Here is a 14985-nt window from a genome sequence, read left to right on the forward strand (position 1 = left end):
GCAAAACACTCGGCAGACCTCCGTGCAGCCTCTAGAACACGATGGGAGATGTTTTCTGTGCTGGCACAGTTTCTCCTTGCCAGACAGAGTGGAAAAGCTTCTTGCTAAGATGTAGACGAGAAGAGAGGCTAAAGACGAAGGTACGGTGCTCTGCAGAGCTAAGCACCGCTCCCGGACCTCTTTCGGCAGAAGACGCACACTGCAGAGCACTGTGAGCGGCAGAATAGTCTTTGCGCGAAAACGCAGATTCTTCGTCTCCGGCAGCCGGGGAGAGCGGCAACTTCGCAAAGGTGATGAAACAAGCTGTACAACACTGCGATTGTGTGCGCAGCTTGCCAACTGAGAGAAAACAGTACCTGACCACTCTCCTGCCTTTTCTATTCACATGAACATTCGATTGCAAGCTGTTTTGGACAACTTTCTTTCTCTTCTTGCAAAACACTCGGCAGACCTCCGTGCAGCCTCTAGAACACGATGGGAGATGTTTTCTGTGCTGGCACAGTTTCTCCTTGCCAGACAGAGTGGAAAAGCTTTTTGCTAAGATGTAGACGAGAAGAGAGGCTAAAGACGAAGGTACGGTGCTCTGCAGAGCTAAGCACCGCTCCCGGACCTCTTTCGGCAGAAGGCGCACACCGCAGAGCACTGTGAGCGGCAGAATCGTCTTTGCGCGAAGAAGCAGCTTCTTCGTCTCCGGGAGCCGGAGAGAGCGGCAACTTCGCAAAGGTGATGAAACAAGCTGTACAACACTGCGATTGTGTGCGCAGTTTGCCAACTGAGAGAAAACAGTACCTGACCACTCTCCTGCCTTTTCTATTCACATGAACATTCGATTGCAAGCTGTTTTGGACAACTTTCTTTCTCTTCTTGCAAAACACTCGGCAGACCTCCGTGCAGCCTCTAGAACACGATGGGAGATGTTTTCTGTGCTGGCTCAGTTTCTCTTTGCCAGACAGAGTGGAAAAGCTTTTTGCTAAGATGTAGATGAGAAGAGAGGCTAAAGACGAAGGTACGGTGCTCTGCAGAGCTAAGCACCGCTCCCGGACCTCTTTCGGCAGAAGACACACACTGCAGAGCACTGTGAGCGGCAGAATAGTGTTTGCGCGCAAACGCAGCTTCTTCGTCTCCGGGAGCCGGAGAGAGCGGCAACTTCGCAAAAGTGATGAAACAAGCTGTACAACACTGCGATTGTGTGCGGAGCTTGCCAACTGAGAGAAAACAGTACCTGACCACTCTCCTGCCATTTCTATTCACATGAACATTCGATTGCAAGCTGTTTTGGACAACTTTCTTTCTCTTCTTGCAAAACACTCGGCAGACCTCCGTGCAGCCTCTAGAACAGGATGGGAGATGTTTTCTGGGCTGGCACAGTTTCTCCTTGCCAGACAGAGTGGAAAAGCTTTTTGCTAAGATGTAGACGAGAAGAGAGGCTAAAGACGAAGGTACGGTGCTCTGCAGAGCTGAGCACCGCTCCCGGGCCTCTTTCGGCAGAAGACGCACACCGCAGAGCACTGTGAGCAGCAGAATAGTCTTTGCGCGAACAAGCAGCTTCTTCGTCTCCGGGAGCCGGAGAGAGCGGCAGCTTCGCAAAGGTGGTGAAACAAGCTGTACAACACTGCGATTGTGTGCGCAGCTTGCCAACTGAGAGAAAACAGTACCTGACCACTCTCCTGCCTTTTCTATTCACATGAACATTCGATTGCAAGCTGTTTTGGACAACTTTCTTTCTCTTCTTGCAAAACACTCGGCAGACCTCCGTGCAGCCTGTAGAACACGATGGGAGATGTTTTCTGTGCTGGCACAGTTTATCCTTGCCAGACAGAGTGGAAAAGCTTTTTGCTAAGATGTAGACGAGAAGAGAGGCTAAAGACGAAGGTACGGTGATCTGCAGAGCTAAGCACCGCTCCCGGGCGTCTTTCGGCAGAAGGCGCACACCGCAGAGCACTGTGAGCGGCAGAATCGTCTTTGCGCGAAGAAGCAGCTTCTTCGTCTCCGGGAGCCGGAGAGAGCGGCAACTTCGCAAAGGTGATGAAACAAGCTGTACAACACTGCGATTGTGTGCGCAGTTTGCCAACTGAGAGAAAACAGTACCTGACCACTCTCCTGCCTTTTCTATTCACATGAACATTCGATTGCAAGCTGTTTTGGACAACTTTCTTTCTCTTCTTGCAAAACACTCGGCAGACCTCCGTGCAGCCTCTAGAACACGATGGGAGATGTTTTCTGGGCTGGCACAGTTTCTCCTTGCCAGACAGAGTGGAAAAGCTTTTTGCTAAGATGTAGACGAGAAGAGAGGCTAAAGACGAAGGTACGGTGCTCTGCAGAGCTAAGCACCGCTCCCGGGCCTCTTTCGGCATAAGACGCACACCGCAGAGCACTGTGAGCGGCAGAATCGTCTTTGCGCGAAGAAGCAGCTTCTTCGTCTCCGGGAGCCGGAGAGAGCGGCAGCTTCGCAAAGGTGATGAAACAAGCTGTACAACACTGCGATTGTGTGCGCAGCTTGCCAACTGAGAGAAAACAGTACCTGACCACTCTCCTGCCTTTTCTATTCACATGAACATTCGATTGCAAGCTGTTTTGGACAACTTTCTTTCTCTTCTTGCAAAACACTCGGCAGACCTCCGTGCAGCCTCTAGAACACGATGGGAGATGTTTTCTTCGCTCGCGAAGTTTCTCCTTGCCAGACAGAGTGGAAAAGCTTTTTGCTAAGATGTAGACGAGAAGAGAGGCTAAAGACGAAGGTACGGTGCTCTGCAGAGCTGAGCACAGCTCCCGGGCCTCTTTCGGCAGAAGACACACACTGCAGAACACTGTGAGCGGCAGAATCGTCTTTGCGCGAAGAAGCAGCTTCTTCGTCTCCGGGAGCCGGAGAGAGCGGCAACTTCGCAAAGGTGATGAAACAAGCTGTACAACACTGCGATTGTGTGCGCAGTTTGCCAACTGAGAGAAAACAGTACCTGACCACTCTCCTGCCTTTTCTATTCACATGAACATTCGATTGCAAGCTGTTTTGGACAACTTTCTTTCTCTTCTTGCAAAACACTCGGCAGACCTCCGTGCAGCCTCTAGAACACGATGGGAGATGTTTTTTGTGCTGGCACAGTTTCTCCTTGCCAGACAGAGTGGAAAAGCTTTTTGCTAAGATGTAGACGAGAAGAGAGGCTAAAGACGAAGGTACGGTGCTCTGCAGAGCTAAGCACCGCTCCCGGGCCTCTTTCGGCAGAAGGCGCACACCGCAGAGCACTGTGAGCGGCAGAATCGTCTTTGCGCGAAGAAGCAGCTTCTTCGTCTCCGGGAGCCGGAGAGAGCGGCAACTTCGCAAAGGTGATGAAACAAGCTGTACAACACTGCGATTGTGTGCGCAGCTTGCCAACTGAGAGAAAACAGTACCTGACCATCTCCTGCCTTTTCTATTCACATGAATATTCGATTGCAAGCTGTTTTGGACAACTTTCTTTCTCTTCTTGCAAAACACTCGGCAGACCTCCGTGCAGCCTCTAGAACACGATGGGAGATGTTTTCTGTGCTGGCACAGTTTCTCCTTGCCAGACAGAGTGGAAAAGCTTTTTGCTAAGATGTAGACGAGAAGAGAGGATAAAGACGAAGGTACGGTGCTCTGCAGAGCTAAGCACCGCTCCCGGACCTCTTTCGGCAGAAGGCGCACACCGCAGAGCAGAGTGAGCGGCAGAATCGTCTTTGCGCGAAGAAGCAGCTTCTTCGTCTCCGGGAGCCGGAGAGAGCGGCAGCTTCGCAAAGGTGATGAAACAAGCTGTACAACACTGCGATTGTGTGCGCAGCTTGCCAACTGAGAGAAAACAGTACCTGACCACTCTCCTGCCTTTTCTATTCACTTGAACATTCGATTGCAAGCTTTTTTGGACAACTTTCTTTCTCTTCTTGCAAAACACTCGGCAGACCTCCGTGCAGCCTCTAGAACACGATGGGAGATGTTTTCTGGGCTGGCACAGTTTCTCTTTGCCAGACAGAGTGGAAAAGCTTTTTGCTAAGATGTAGACGAGAAGAGAGGCTAAAGACGAAGGTACGGTGCTCTGCAGAGCTAAGCACCGCTCCCGGACCTCTTTCGGCAGAAGGCGCACACCGCAGAGCACTGTGAGCGGCAGAATCGTCTTTGCGCGAAGAAGCAGCTTCTTCGTCTCCGGGAGCCGGAGAGAGCGGCAACTTCGCAAAGGTGATGAAACAAGCTGTACAACACTGCGATTGTGTGCGCAGTTTGCCAACTGAGAGAAAACAGTACCTGACCACTCTCCTGCCTTTTCTATTCACATGAACATTCGATTGCAAGCTGTTTTGGACAACTTTCTTTCTCTTCTTGCAAAACACTCGGCAGACCTCCGTGCAGCCTCTAGAACACGATGGGAGATGTTTTCTGTGCTGGCACAGTTTCTCCTTGCCAGACAGAGTGGAAAAGCTTCTTGCTAAGATGTAGATGAGAAGAGAGGCTAAAGACGAAGGTACGGTGCTCTGCAGAGCTAAGCACCGCTCCCGGACCTCTTTCGGCAGAAGACGCACACTGCAGAGCACTGTGAGCGGCAGAATAGTCTTTGCGCGAAAACGCAGCTTCTTCGTCTCCGGGAGCCGGGGAGAGCGGCAACTTCGCAAAGGTGATGAAACAAGCTGTACAACACTGCGATTGTGTGCGCAGTTTGCCAACTGAGAGAAAACAGTACCTGACCACTCTCCTGCCTTTTCTATTCACATGAACATTCGATTGGAAGCTGTTTTGGACAACTTTCTTTCTCTTCTTGCAAAACACTCGGCAGACCTGCGTGCAGCCTCTAGAACACGATGGGAGATGTTTTCTGTGCTGGCACAGTTTCTCCTTGCCAGACAGAGTGGAAAAGCTTTTTGCTAAGATGTAGACGAGAAGAGAGGCTAAAGACGAAGGTACGGTGCTCTGCAGAGCTAAGCACCGCTCCCGGACCTCTTTCGGCAGAAGGCGCACACCGCAGAGCACTGTGAGCGGCAGAATCGTCTTTGCGCGAAGAAGCAGCTTCTTCGTCTCCGGGAGCCGGAGAGAGCGGCAACTTCGCAAAGGTGATGAAACAAGCTGTACAACACTGCGATTGTGTGCGCAGCTTGCCAACTGAGAGAAAACAGTACCTGACCACTCTCCTGCCTTTTCTATTCACATGAACATTCGATTGCAAGCTGTTTTGGACAACTTTCTTTCTCTTCTTGCAAAACACTCGGCAGACCTCCGTGCAGCCTCTAGAGCACGATGGGAGATGTATTTTGTGCTGGCACAGTTTCTCCTTGCCAGACAGAGTGGAAAAGCTTTTTGCTAAGATGTAGACGAGAAGAGAGGCTAAAGACGAAGGTACGGTGCTCTGCAGAGCTAAGCACCGCTCCCGGACCTCTTTCGGCAGAAGGCGCACACCGCAGAGCACTGTGAGCGGCAGAATCGTCTTTGCGCGAAGAAGCAGCTTCTTCGTCTCCGGGAGCCGGAGAGAGCGGCAACTTCGCAAAGGTGATGAAACAAGCTGTACAACACTGCGATTGTGTGCGCAGCTTGCCAACTGAGAGAAAACAGTACCTGACCACTCTCCTGCCTTTTCTATTCACATGAACATTCGATTGCAAGCTGTTTTGGACAACTTTCTTTCTCTTCTTGCAAAACACTCGGCAGACCTCCGTGCAGCCTCTAGAACACGATGGGAGATGTTTTCTGTGCTGGCACAGTTTCTCTTTGCCAGACAGAGTGGAAAAGCTTTTTGCTAAGATGTAGACGAGAAGAGAGGCTAAAGACGAAGGTACGGTGCTCTGCAGAGCTAAGCACCGCTCCCGGGCCTCTTTCGGCAGAAGACGCACACCGCAGAGCACTGTGAGCGGCAGAATCGTCTTTGCGCGAAGAAGCAGCTTCTTCGTCTCCGGGAGCCGGAGAGAGCGGCAGCTTCGCAAAGGTGATGAAACAAGCTGTACAACACTGCGATTGTGTGCGCAGCTTGCCAACTGAGAGAAAACAGTACCTGACCACTCTCCTGCCTTTTCTATTCACATGAACATTCGATTGCAAGCTGTTTTGGACAACTTTCTTTCTCTTCTTGCAAAACACTCGGCAGACCTCCGTGCAGCCTCTAGAACACGATGGGAGATGTTTTCTGTGCTGGCACAGTTTCTCCTTGCCAGACAGAGTGGAAAAGCTTTTTGCTAAGATGTAGATGAGAAGAGAGGCTAAAGACGAAGGTACGGTGCTCTGCAGAGCTAAGCACCGCTCCCGGACCTCTTTCGGCAGAAGACGCACACTGCAGAGCACTGTGAGCGGCAGAATAGTCTTTGCGCGAAAACGCAGCTTCTTCGTCTCCGGGAGCCGGGGAGAGCGGCAACTTCGCAAAGGTGATGAAACAAGCTGTACAACACTGCGATTGTGTGCGCAGCTTGCCAACTGAGAGAAAACAGTACCTGACCACTCTCCTGCCTTTTCTATTCACATGAACATTCGATTGCAAGCTGTTTTGGACAACTTTCTTTCTCTTCTTGCAAAACACTCGGCAGACCTCCGTGCAGCCTCTAGAACACGATGGGAGATGTTTTCTGTGCTGGCACAGTTTCTCCTCGCCAGACAGAGTGGAAAAGCTTTTTGCTAAGATGTAGACGAGAAGAGAGGCTAAAGACGAAGGTACGGTGCTCTGCAGAGCTAAGCACCGCTCCCGGACCTCTTTCGGCAGAAGGCGCACACCGCAGAGCACTGTGAGCGGCAGAATCGTCTTTGCGCGAAGAAGCAGCTTCTTCGTCTCCGGGAGCCGGAGAGAGCGGCAACTTCGCAAAGGTGATGAAACAAGCTGTACAACACTGCGATTGTGTGCGCAGTTTGCCAACTGAGAGAAAACAGTACCTGACCACTCTCCTGCCTTTTCTATTCACATGAACATTCGATTGCAAGCTGTTTTGGACAACTTTCTTTCTCTTCTTGCAAAACACTCGGCAGACCTCCGTGCAGCCTCTAGAACACGATGGGAGATGTTTTCTGGGCTGGCACAGTTTCTCCTTGCCAGACAGAGTGGAAAAGCTTTTTGCTAAGATGTAGACGAGAAGAGAGGCTAAAGACGAAGGTACGGTGCTCTGCAGAGCTAAGCACAGCTCCCGGACCTCTTTCGGCAGAAGACGCACACTGCAGAGCACTGTGAGCGGCAGAATCGTCTTTGCGCGAAAACGCAGCTTCTTCGTCTCCGGGAGCCGGAGAGAGCGGCAACTTCGCAAAAGTGATGAAACAAGCTGTACAACACTGCGATTGTGTGCGCAGCTTGCCAACTGAGAGAAAACAGTACCTGACCACTCTCCTGCCTTTTCTATTCACATGAACATTCGATTGCAAGCTGTTTTGGACAACTTTCTTTCTCTTCTTGCAAAACACTCGGCAGACCTCCGTGCAGCCTCTAGAACACGATGGGAGATGTTTTCTGGGCTGGCACAGTTTCTCCTTGCCAGACAGAGTGGAAAAGCTTTTTGCTAAGATGTAGACGAGAAGAGAGGCTAAAGACGAAGGTACGGTGCTCTGCAGAGCTAAGCACCGCTCCCGGACCTCTTTCGGCAGAAGGCGCACACCGCAGAGCACTGTGAGCGGCAGAATCGTCTTTGCGCGAAGAAGCAGCTTCTTCGTCTCCAGGAGCCGGAGAGAGCGGCAACTTCGCAAAGGTGATGAAACAAGCTGTACAACACTGCGATTGTGTGCGCAGTTTGCCAACTGAGAGAAAACAGTACCTGACCACTCTCCTGCCTTTTCTATTCACATGAACATTCGATTGCAAGCTGTTTTGGACAACTTTCTTTCTCTTCTTGCAAAACACTCGGCAGACCTCCGTGCAGCCTCTAGAACACGATGGGAGATGTTTTCTGTGCTGGCACAGTTTCTCCTTGCCAGACAGAGTGGAAAAGCTTTTTGCTAAGATGTAGATGAGAAGAGAGGCTAAAGACGAAGGTACGGTGCTCTGCAGAGCTAAGCACCGCTCCCGGACCTCTTTCGGCAGAAGACACACACTGCAGAGCACTGTGAGCGGCAGAATAGTCTTTGCGCGAAAACGCAGCTTCTTCGTCTCCGGGAGCCGGGGAGAGCGGCAACTTCGCAAAGGTGATGAAACAAGCTGTACAACACTGCGATTGTGTGCGCAGCTTGCCAACTGAGAGAAAACAGTACCTGACCACTCTCCTGCCTTTTCTATTCACATGAACATTCGATTGCAAGCTGTTTTGGACAACTTTCTTTCTCTTCTTGCAAAACACTCGGCAGACCTCCGTGCAGCCTCTAGAACACGATGGGAGATGTTTTCTGTGCTGGCACAGTTTCTCCTTGCCAGACAGAGTGGAAAAGCTTTTTACTAAGATGTAGACGAGAAGAGAGGATAAAGACGAAGGTACGGTGCTCTGCAGAGCTAAGCACCGCTCCCGGACCTCTTTCGGCAGAAGGCGCACACCGCAGAGCACTGTGAGCGGCAGAATCGTCTTTGCGCGAAGAAGCAGCTTCTTCGTCTCCGGGAGCCGGAGAGAGCGGCAACTTCGCAAAGGTGATGAAACAAGCTGTATAACACTGCGATTGTGTGCGCAGTTTGCCAACTGAGAGAAAACAGTACCTGACCACTCTCCTGCCTTTTCTATTCACATGAACATTCGATTGCAAGCTGTTTTGGACAACTTTCTTTCTCTTCTTGCAAAACACTCGGCAGACCTCCGTGCAGCCTCTAGAGCACGATGGGAGATGTTTTTTGTGCTGGCACAGTTTCTCCTTGCCAGACAGAGTGGAAAAGCTTTTTGCTAAGATGTAGACGAGAAGAGAGGCTAAAGACGAAGGTACGGTGCTCTGCAGAGCTAAGCACCGCTCCCGGACCTCTTTCGGCAGAAGGCGCACACCGCAGAGCACTGTGAGCGGCAGAATCGTCTTTGCGCGAAGAAGCAGCTTCTTCGTCTCCGGGAGCCGGAGAGAGCGGCAACTTCGTAAAGGTGATGAAACAAGCTGTACAACACTGCGATTGTGTGCGCAGCTTGCCAACTGAGAGAAAACAGTACCTGACCACTCTCCTGCCTTTTCTATTCACATGAACATTCGATTGCAAGCTGTTTTGGACAACTTTCTTTCTCTTCTTGCAAAACACTCGGCAGACCTCCGTGCAGCCTCTAGAACACGATGGGAGATGTTTACTGTGCTGGCACAGTTTCTCTTTGCCAGACAGAGTGGAAAAGCTTTTTGCTAAGATGTAGACGAGAAGAGAGGCTAAAGACGAAGGTACGGTGCTCTGCAGAGCTAAGCACCGCTCCCGGGCCTCTTTCGGCAGAAGGCGCACACCGCAGAGCACTGTGAGCGGCAGAATCGTCTTTGCGCGAAGAAGCAGCTTCTTCGTCTCCGGGAGCCGGAGAGAGCGGCAACTTCGCAAAGGTGATGAAACAAGCTGTACAACACTGCGATTGTGTGCGCAGTTTGCCAACTGAGAGAAAACAGTACCTGACCACTCTCCTGCCTTTTCTATTCACATGAACATTCGATTGCAAGCTGTTTTGGACAACTTTCTTTCTCTTCTTGCAAAACACTCGGCAGACCTCCGTGCAGCCTCTAGAACACGATGGGAGATATTTTCTCTGCTGGCACAGTTTCTCCTTGCCAGACAGAGTGGAAAAGCTTTTTGCTAAGATGTAGACGAGAAGAGAGGCTAAAGACGAAGGTACGGTGCTCTGCAGAGCCAAGCACCGCTCCCGGGCCTCTTTCGGCAGAAGGCGCACACCGCAGAGCACTGTGAGCGGCAGAATCGTCTTTGCGCGAAGAAGCAGCTTCTTCGTCTCCGGGAGCCGGAGAGAGCGGCAACTTCGCAAAGGTGATGAAACAAGCTGTACAACACTGCGATTGTGTGCGCAGCTTGCCAACTGAGAGAAAACAGTACCTGACCACTCTCCTGCCTTTTCTATTCACATGAACATTCGATTGCAAGCTGTTTTGGACAACTTTCTTTCTCTTCTTGCAAAACACTCGGCAGACCTCCGTGCAGCCTCTAGAACACGATGGGAGATGTTTTTTGTGCTGGCACAGTTTCTCCTTGCCAGACAGAGTGGAAAAGCTTTTTGCTAAGATGTAGACGAAAAGAGAGGCTAAAGACGAAGGTACGGTGCTCTGCAGAGCTGAGCACCGCTCCTGAATCTCTTTCGGCAGAAGGCGCACACCGCAGAGCACTGTGAGCGGCAGAATCGTCTTTGCGCGAAGAAGCAGCTTCTTCGTCTCCGGGAGCCGGAGAGAGCGGCAGCTTCGCAAAGGTGATGAAACAAGCTGTACAACATTGCGATTGTGTGCGCAGCTTGCCAACTGAGAGAAAACAGTACCTGACCACTCTGCTGCCTTTTCTATTCACATGAACATTCGATTGCAAGCTGTTTTGGACAACTTTCTTTCTCTTCTTGCAAAACACTCGGCAGACCTCCGTGCAGCCTCTAGAACACGATGGGAGATGTTTTCTGTGCTGGCACAGTTTCTCCTTGCCAGACAGAGTGGAAAAGCTTTTTGCTAAGATGTAGACGAGAAGAGAGGCTAAAGACGAAGGTACGGTGCTCTGCAGAGCTAAGCACCGCTCCCGGGCGTCTTTCGGCAGAAGGCGCACACCGCAGAGCACTGTGAGCGGCAGAATCGTCTTTGCGCGAAAATGCAGCTTCTTCGTCTCCGGGAGCCGGAGAGAGCGGCAACTTCGCAAAGGTGATGAAACAAGCTGTACAACACTGCGATTGTGTGCGCAGCTTGCCAACTGAGAGAAAACAGTACCTGACCACTCTCCTGCCTTTTCTATTCACATGAACATTCGATTGCAAGCTGTTTTGGACAACTTTCTTTCTCTTCTTGCAAAACACTCGGCAGACCTCCGTGCAGCCTCTAGAACACGATGGGAGATGTTTTCTGGGCTGGCACAGTTTCTCCTTGCCAGACAGAGTGGAAAAGCTTTTTGCTAAGATGTAGACGAGAAGAGAGGCTAAAGACGAAGGTACGGTGCTCTGCAGAGCTAAGCACCGCTCCCGGGCCTCTTTCGGCAGAAGACGCACACCGCAGAGCACTGTGAGCGGCAGAATAGTCTTTGCGCGAAGAAGCAGCTTCTTCGTCTCCGGGAGCCGGAGAGAGCGGCAGCTTCGCAAAGGTGGTGAAACAAGCTGTACAACACTGCGATTGTGTGCGCAGCTTGCCAACTGAGAGAAAACAGTACCTGACCACTCTCCTGCCTTTTCTATTCACATGAACATTCGATTGGAAGCTGTTTTGGACAACTTTCTTTCTCTTCTTGCAAAACACTCGGCAGACCTCCGTGCAGCCTGTAGAACACGATGGGAGATGTTTTCTGTGCTGGCACAGTTTATCCTTGCCAGACAGAGTGGAAAAGCTTTTTGCTAAGATGTAGACGAGAAGAGAGGCTAAAGACGAAGGTACGGTGATCTGCAGAGCTAAGCACCGCTCCCGGGCGTCTTTCGGCAGAAGGCGCACACCGCAGAGCACTGTGAGCGGCAGAATCGTCTTTGCGCGAAGAAGCAGCTTCTTCGTCTCCGGGAGCCGGAGAGAGCGGCAACTTCGCAAAGGTGATGAAACAAGCTGTACAACACTGCGATTGTGTGCGCAGTTTGCCAACTGAGAGAAAACAGTACCTGACCACTCTCCTGCCTTTTCTATTCACATGAACATTCGATTGCAAGCTGTTTTGGACAACTTTCTTTCTCTTCTTGCAAAACACTCGGCAGACCTCCGTGCAGCCTCTAGAACACGATGGGAGATGTTTTCTGGGCTGGCACAGTTTCTCCTTGCCAGACAGAGTGGAAAAGCTTTTTGCTAAGATGTAGACGAGAAGAGAGGCTAAAGACGAAGGTACGGTGCTCTGCAGAGCTAAGCACCGCTCCCGGGCCTCTTTCGGCAGAAGACGCACACCGCAGAGCACTGTGAGCGGCAGAATCGTCTTTGCGCGAAGAAGCAGCTTCTTCGTCTCCGGGAGCCGGAGAGAGCGGCAGCTTCGCAAAGGTGATGAAACAAGCTGTACAACACTGCGATTGTGTGCGCAGCTTGCCAACTGAGAGAAAACAGTACCTGACCACTCTCCTGCCTTTTCTATTCACATGAACATTCGATTGCAAGCTGTTTTGGACAACTTTCTTTCTCTTCTTGCAAAACACTCGGCAGACCTCCGTGCAGCCTCTAGAACACGATGGGAGATGTTTTCTTTGCTCGCGAAGTTTCTCCTTGCCAGACAGAGTGGAAAAGCTTTTTGCTAAGATGTAGACGAGAAGAGAGGCTAAAGACGAAGGTACGGTGCTCTGCAGAGCTGAGCACAGCTCCCGGGCCTCTTTCGGCAGAAGACACACACTGCAGAACACTGTGAGCGGCAGAATCGTCTTTGCGCGAAGAAGCAGCTTCTTCGTCTCCGGGAGCCGGAGAGAGCGGCAACTTCGCAAAGGTGATGAAACAAGCTGTACAACACTGCGATTGTGTGCGCAGTTTGCCAACTGAGAGAAAACAGTACCTGACCACTCTCCTGCCTTTTCTATTCACATGAACATTCGATTGCAAGCTGTTTTGGACAACTTTCTTTCTCTTCTTGCAAAACACTCGGCAGACCTCCGTGCAGCCTCTAGAACACGATGGGAGATGTTTTTTGTGCTGGCACAGTTTCTCCTTGCCAGACAGAGTGGAAAAGCTTTTTGCTAAGATGTAGACGAGAAGAGAGGCTAAAGACGAAGGTACGGTGCTCTGCAGAGCTAAGCACCGCTCCCGGGCCTCTTTCGGCAGAAGGCGCACACCGCAGAGCACTGTGAGCGGCAGAATCGTCTTTGCGCGAAGAAGCAGCTTCTTCGTCTCCGGGAGCCGGAGAGAGCGGCAACTTCGCAAAGGTGATGAAACAAGCTGTACAACACTGCGATTGTGTGCGCAGCTTGCCAACTGAGAGAAAACAGTACCTGACCATCTCCTGCCTTTTCTATTCACATGAATATTCGATTGCAAGCTGTTTTGGACAACTTTCTTTCTCTTCTTGCAAAACACTCGGCAGACCTCCGTGCAGCCTCTAGAACACGATGGGAGATGTTTTCTGTGCTGGCACAGTTTCTCCTTGCCAGACAGAGTGGAAAAGCTTTTTGCTAAGATGTAGACGAGAAGAGAGGATAAAGACGAAGGTACGGTGCTCTGCAGAGCTAAGCACCGGTCCCGGACCTCTTTCGGCAGAAGGCGCACACCGCAGAGCACTGTGAGCGGCAGAATCGTCTTTGCGCGAAGAAGCAGCTTCTTCGTCTCCGGGAGCAGGAGAGAGCGGCAGCTTCGCAAAGGTGATGAAACAAGCTGTACAACACTGCGATTGTGTGCGCAGCTTGCCAACTGAGAGAAAACAGTACCTGACCACTCTCCTGCCTTTTCTATTCACTTGAACATTCGATTGCAAGCTTTTTTGGACAACTTTCTTTCTCTTCTTGCAAAACACTCGGCAGACCTCCGTGCAGCCTCTAGAACACGATGGGAGATGTTTTCTGTGCTGGCACAGTTTCTCTTTGCCAGACAGAGTGGAAAAGCTTTTTGCTAAGATGTAGACGAGAAGAGAGGCTAAAGACGAAGGTACGGTGCTCTGCAGAGCAAAGCCCCGCTCCCGGACCACTTTCGGCAGAAGGCGCACACCGCAGAGCACTGTGAGCGGCAGAATCGTCTTTGCGCGAAGAAGCAGCTTCTTCGTCTCCGGGAGCCGGAGAGAGCGGCAACTTCGCAAAGGTGATGAAACAAGCTGTACAACACTGCGATTGTGTGCGCAGTTTGCCAACTGAGAGAAAACAGTACCTGACCACTCTCCTGCCTTTTCTATTCACATGAACATTCGATTGCAAGCTGTTTTGGACAACTTTCTTTCTCTTCTTGCAAAACACTCGGCAGACCTGCGTGCAGCCTCTAGAACACGATGGGAGATGTTTTCTGTGCTGGCACAGTTTCTCCTTGCCAGACAGAGTGGAAAAGCTTCTTGCTAAGATGTAGATGAGAAGAGAGGCTAAAGACGAAGGTACGGTGCTCTGCAGAGCTAAGCACCGCTCCCGGACCTCTTTCGGCAGAAGACGCACACTGCAGAGCACTGTGAGCGGCAGAATAGTCTTTGCGCGAAAACGCAGCTTCTTCGTCTCCGGGAGCCGGGGAGAGCGGCAACTTCGCAAAGGTGATGAAACAAGCTGTACAACACTGCGATTGTGTGCGCAGCTTGCCAACTGAGAGAAAACAGTACCTGACCACTCTCCTGCCTTTTCTATTCACATGAACATTCGATTGCAAGCTGTTTTGGACAACTTTCTTTCTCTTCTTGCAAAACACTCGGCAGACCGCCGTGCAGCCTCTAGAACACGATGGGAGATGTTTTCTGTGCTGGCACAGTTTCTCCTTGCCAGACAGAGTGGAAAAGCTTTTTGCTAAGATGTAGACGAGAAGAGAGGCTAAAGACGAAGGTACGGTGCTCTGCAGAGCTAAGCACCGCTCCCGGACCTCTTTCGGCAGAAGGCGCACACCGCAGAGCACTGTGAGCGGCAGAATCGTCTTTGCGCGAAGAAGCAGCTTCTTCGTCTCCGGGAGCCGGAGAGAGCGGCAACTTCGCAAAGGTGATGAAACAAGCTGTACAACACTGCGATTGTGTGCGCAGTTTGCCAACTGAGAGAAAACAGTACCTGACCACTCTCCTGCCTTTTCTATTCACATAAACATTCGATTGCAAGCTGTTTTGGACAACTTTCTTTCTCTTCTTGCAAAACACTCGGCAGACCTCCGTGCAGCCTCTAGAACACGATGGGAGATGTTTTCTTTGCTCGCGAAGTTTCTCCTTGCCAGACAGAGTGGAAAAGCTTTTTGCTAAGATGTAGACGAGAAGAGAGGCTAAAGACGAAGGTACGGTGCTCTGCAGAGCTGAGCACAGCTCCCGGGCCTCTTTCGGCAGAAGACACACACTGCAGAACACTGTGAGCGGCAGAATCGTCTTTGCGCGAAGAAGCAGCTTCTTCGTCTCCGGGAGC

This window comes from Melozone crissalis, unplaced genomic scaffold (assembly GCF_028551555.1).
Source record: "Melozone crissalis strain CALT ecotype California unplaced genomic scaffold, PUWL_Pcris_2 ptg000168l_1, whole genome shotgun sequence".
Classification (NCBI taxonomy): Eukaryota; Metazoa; Chordata; class Aves; order Passeriformes; family Passerellidae; genus Melozone; species Melozone crissalis.